This window comes from Oratosquilla oratoria, unplaced genomic scaffold (assembly GCF_046742065.1).
Source record: "Oratosquilla oratoria isolate Oo_2021 unplaced genomic scaffold, ASM4674206v1 SCAFFOLD252, whole genome shotgun sequence".
NCBI classification, from domain to species: domain Eukaryota; kingdom Metazoa; phylum Arthropoda; class Malacostraca; order Stomatopoda; family Squillidae; genus Oratosquilla; species Oratosquilla oratoria.
In genome coordinates, this window is record NW_027467604.1 from 55,001 (window position 1) to 60,000 (window position 5,000).

The following is a 5,000-nucleotide window of genomic DNA, read 5'->3' on the forward strand; positions in this document are numbered from 1 at the left end:
CCATCAGCCGCATGTTCTCCTACTGAGCCAGTTAAGCCAGTCTTCCTTCAAGTTCAACGACCTACAACTACGAACAACCACCTTGGGTACGGTCTCATTAACCTCGCGGTACCTATTGATCGATACATGAGGTAAATACATAGGGTAAATAACAAGCCTATAAATGTTTGAAAAAATGGAGTCTACAAAATTACTTTTGAGTTCGTTGATAAATCTACCAGTCCCTAAAATCCTGTACGTACTAAAAAACTAATGCAAAACATATCTACAAAAAAATTTCATTATTCAGATGTTGTTTGAAATGTCTACAAAATTACTTTTGAGTTCGTTGATAAATCTATCAGTCCCTAAAATCCTGAACGTACTAAAAACTAATACAAAACATATCTACAAAAATTATTCTTTATTCAGATGTTGTTGTAGACTGATCGGAAGTCAGTGACAGAAACGCATAAACATTCAAAATAGAATTAAAGAGAAGCGACATGACGTCACAAAGCTTGATAAAAACAGTCAGGAGTAAACATTTTCTCCCTCCTTTAGCCTACTCCACAATAATATCATCGCTATCTCTTTTTTCTACCCAACTAAATAATATCTTCAAACTTAGGTATAATTACCTAATTATTGGCATTTTCTTTACGTGTAATCTTCTTAATTACTCCGATCCTAGGCGATTAAATGACGTCATTGTATCTGCGCCTTAGACGAGTGATTTTGCCGATTAGCGCTACTAAAAATGTCGACGAGCTGGAACATAATAAAGCCGATTAGGTTGTGCTTTCTCTTCATTATTTCTAATATCATTATTGAATTCTTTTTATTGTTGTTGTTGTTGTTGTTGTTATTATTATTATTATTATTATTATTATTATTATTATTATTATTATTATTATTATTAATATTATTATTATTATTATTATTATCATTATTATTATTATTATTATTATTATTATTACTATTATTATTATTATTGTTATTATTATTATCATCATCATCATCATCATCATCATCAATCATCATCATCATCATCATCATCATCATCATCATCATCATCATCATCATCATCACATCATCATCATCATCATCATCATCATCATCATCATCATCATCATCATCATCATCATCATCATCATCATCATCATCATCATCATCATCATCATCATCATCATCATCATCATCATCATCATTATTACTATCATCATTATTGTTGTTGTATTTGTTTTTGTTGATGTTGTTTTCTGACTATGAATAACTCCAGACGAAATAATTAAAGCTAATTCAATTTTCAATGGTGGGACACAGCTTAAAGCTCTATCCAACCATAAGAAATAGACAAAAAAAATTTACCCTTACAAATATACATACATACATACATATACCAGAGGCTTCTTCCCCCTTACACGGGGGATAGCCAAAAAGAAAAAGGCATAGAAACCACTCCCACCCATTCCATTTCCTATATATTCCACTCCCCTACACCCTCCTCCCTCCCTCTCATCTTGGCACCTCCTGGATGACGGGTCATCCCTGCATCCTGTCCACTGCCTTGGGTCAGAAACAATGTCGCAAGACACAGCACATCCACAGCAAGGCCGCTTCATTAATTTGAATATGAATAAATGAACATGTAAATAAAATGATTAGCCATTTTGTGTTTGTTATTTGCTTACTGTATGAACTGACTATTTTTTTTGCCTGTTCTTATAGTCATTTGCTTAGCCGTTTGCCTAGTTATCTATTTGATTTTATTCAGTTATGTATACGAACTAAAATATCTGGATTTCAGTAAGTTCTATTTATGTAATTCATTGTAAACAACAGTCAAATAAACAGGGTGAACCAAAAAGAAAATCACTCTTTGAATCTTTTTTAACGCTGTCGAATCTATGGGTTCATCTGTCTCGCGAAATGGTGGTCACCAATTTGAAATTAAAATATATACCGATATATATATATATATATATATATATATATATATATATATATATGTATATATATATATATTATATACAATATATATGTATATATTCTAGTCTAGTCTAGTCCTTCCTGCGTGTTCGCAAACGCTCAAACTGATGAGCACCAGACACGTCTGGATTCGAAGGTTTTACCAATCGTTTCAAAGAGTGAGTGCGTTTTTTTGTGGGGGGGGGAGGGGAGGTCACCCTGTGTGCCAGATCATGTTGGTAACACTGACAGCAAGTCTAGACAAAAGACCAAGACTCAGAACAACAATCATCAACGCTTACGTAGGCGCCGTGTGTGTGTGTGTGTGTGTGTGTGTGTGTGTGTGTGTGTGTGTGTGTGTGTGTGTGTGTGTGTGTGTGTGTGTGTCTGTGTCTGTATGTGTGATTCATCATGATCTTGGATCACGTGTTGGACTCGTGATCGATAGTTATTAACCTCCCGGATGAGAGCTCAGAGCTCGTATGACCGATCTACGGGTAATACTGTGACCTTACACGCACACACACCCCAACTCCCCGCCCACGAGAGTTGGAGTAACACCCCGCAGTGCAGCGATACTGAAATTATTTCAGCCCTGGTCGGGAATCGAACCCGGAACTCCGTAGTGGCAGGCAAGAACTCTAACCACAGCGCCACGAGTGTGTGTGTGTGTGTGTGTGTGTGTGTGTGTGTGTGTGTGTGTGTGTGTGTGTGTGTGTGTGTGTGTGTGTGTGTGTGTGTGTCTGTCTGTGTGTGTCTGTCTGTGTGTGTGCATACACGTGTTTCGAGTTCTCTGTAATTATGAACCTAGCAACAACAGCTAAGTCTATAAGGTCATGACCTATTTACATTCTCGAAAAAAAATACAAAAAAATAACATAAATACTAGATTCGTTTTAATATTGTTCTTCTACTGATATTGATCCTATCCCTCTGGCTGACGCAACATTGGATTAATTATAAAAAAAATATTCGTTTTTAAGTAGCCCTGTGAATAAAAGAATTCAGCTCATTCAAACATAAAGATTTAAATACTTCACATAAGGTTTAGATTCTTCTAAATCGGTAGACGATCCCCTTTTCATGAAACCGTCGCTCGCATTGAGACATCGTCATAAGGAATCTGATCCTATCATCACGTAATGAAGGCTATAGAGGTTTGGATTCCATCTATCAACACCATTTCTGGATCAAAAGGATTCCAACACATATTCGATGCCACTATTTATTTTTTGTTACTACTAGGTCTTTGAATGCTCTGTGAAGTGGCTAGGTGTGATAGCCGTTATGTGTCGACTTTTAACCGAATTCGAAAAGACAAACTTTGGTCTCCGAAATCCACGACCCCAAAACATTATCCCAACTTCCTAAAAAACGGAAAACATTTTCTTCTTATATCCAAAGAAAAACATGACAAAGAGAAACTGTTTCTTCCTATCATTAGATAATTACAAGACGCGAAGTCATTCGTCATAGGTTTAAACGCGGTTTCTCAGGGTTCAAAGACGACTTACCCATAATCAGACGACAGTAAAGACAGACACCTTCCATCAAGAAACAATTAAAAAAAATTGAACGTTCGCTTAAAACACCTTCTTGATAACAATTTTCTCATAAAGAATGAGGAAGCGAAGGAGAGAGAAAGAGAGGACAGATATTCAAATAAGTATATGTGTATATACTATATATGTATATATATATATATATACATATATATATATACATATATATATGGGTATGTATAAATATATATATATATATAATATATATATATATATACCGTATATATATATGTATATACCGTATATATATATATATATATATATATATATATATATATATATATATATATATGTATATATATATACGTGTGTGTGTGTGTAAGTAAAATAAACGCTGGACTCGTCGAAATAAGTTTATTCCTACGTTTCGAACCCTGTCCGGGGTTCGTCTTCAGGGATATACAAAGATAGAAAAGAGAATAAATATAAAGGGGGCATGCGTGCCGCCCTGGGAGAGGTTTCCCAAGAGACCGTTGTTCGCCAGACAGTACATTTATCACCAGATTGGACACCAGTTCACAAAAAACCCATTTCAATAAAGTACACATAGATATACACATATATACATATTCCGTAAAACTAAATATAGAGGAATGAATAATTACAAAAAATAAATACAAAAAGAGGTGAGACAAAATGGTCCAATAGAGTAAATCAAGAATCATATACAAAGGAGAGGCAGCGTATAAATGTCAATAAATAAATCTAGAAGACAAAATCCCCCCGCTAGTTCAATGTAGCACATTGTTCGCCTAAAAAACAAAAATATGGGACATAGTCCAGAGACAAGCAAAAAGACAGTGATTGGGCCCAGGAGTGATACCATCACGAGGAGGGTTGGGGGAAAAAAGGTCAAAATGCTGCATCACCTATAGCAGGGACATCACATCACTGCCGGTTCAAGCGCCTCTGACCAGCCTGTCCCTAGTGTCCTCGTAGATGGGGTTCAAGATGACGGATCTATTAACACCGGCCTGGACAATCCCAAGCTTCTAAAAATAGCCTTACATCTTTACCGGCCCCTTTATATTTGATATGTGCATTCTGCCAATCCATCTCGTGTTGTTGGTCTTCGAAGTGTCTCAGTATCGCCGAGCTCATACCCCTCCTATTCACTGTCCTCCGTTGTTCTTGTAGTCGTGTCGCCAACTTCTTACTTGTCTCTCCTACTTAATGGGCCTCACAATTCTTGCACTTTATATCGTACACCACCCCCATGTGATTGGCTACCCTTTCTACATCTTCCACCTTCGTCAAAGCCCCGTGCAGTGTGTTCATCGGTTTGTGCGCCACTTCTACCCCGTGTTTTCTTAGCAGCCCCACTGTTACTTCTGATGCCCCTAACTCTGTTATTCTCCTGTGTTGTCGTCCACCTCTTCACCACTGACCTGGGGTACCCATTGTCTCTGAAGACCTTTCTAAGGTGGCTCTTCTCCTTCTTGATGTTCTCACTCGTGGAACACACTTCCTCCGCTTTCAACCACAATG

General features: G+C 36.9%; 1 protein-coding gene across 1 annotated transcript in view; it reads left to right on the plus strand.

Annotated features, from left to right (window-relative positions):
- Positions 1 to 5,000, plus strand: part of LOC143022976 (uncharacterized) — a 78,001-nt gene that overhangs the window by 15,439 nt on the left and 57,562 nt on the right. The window lies entirely within an intron of this gene.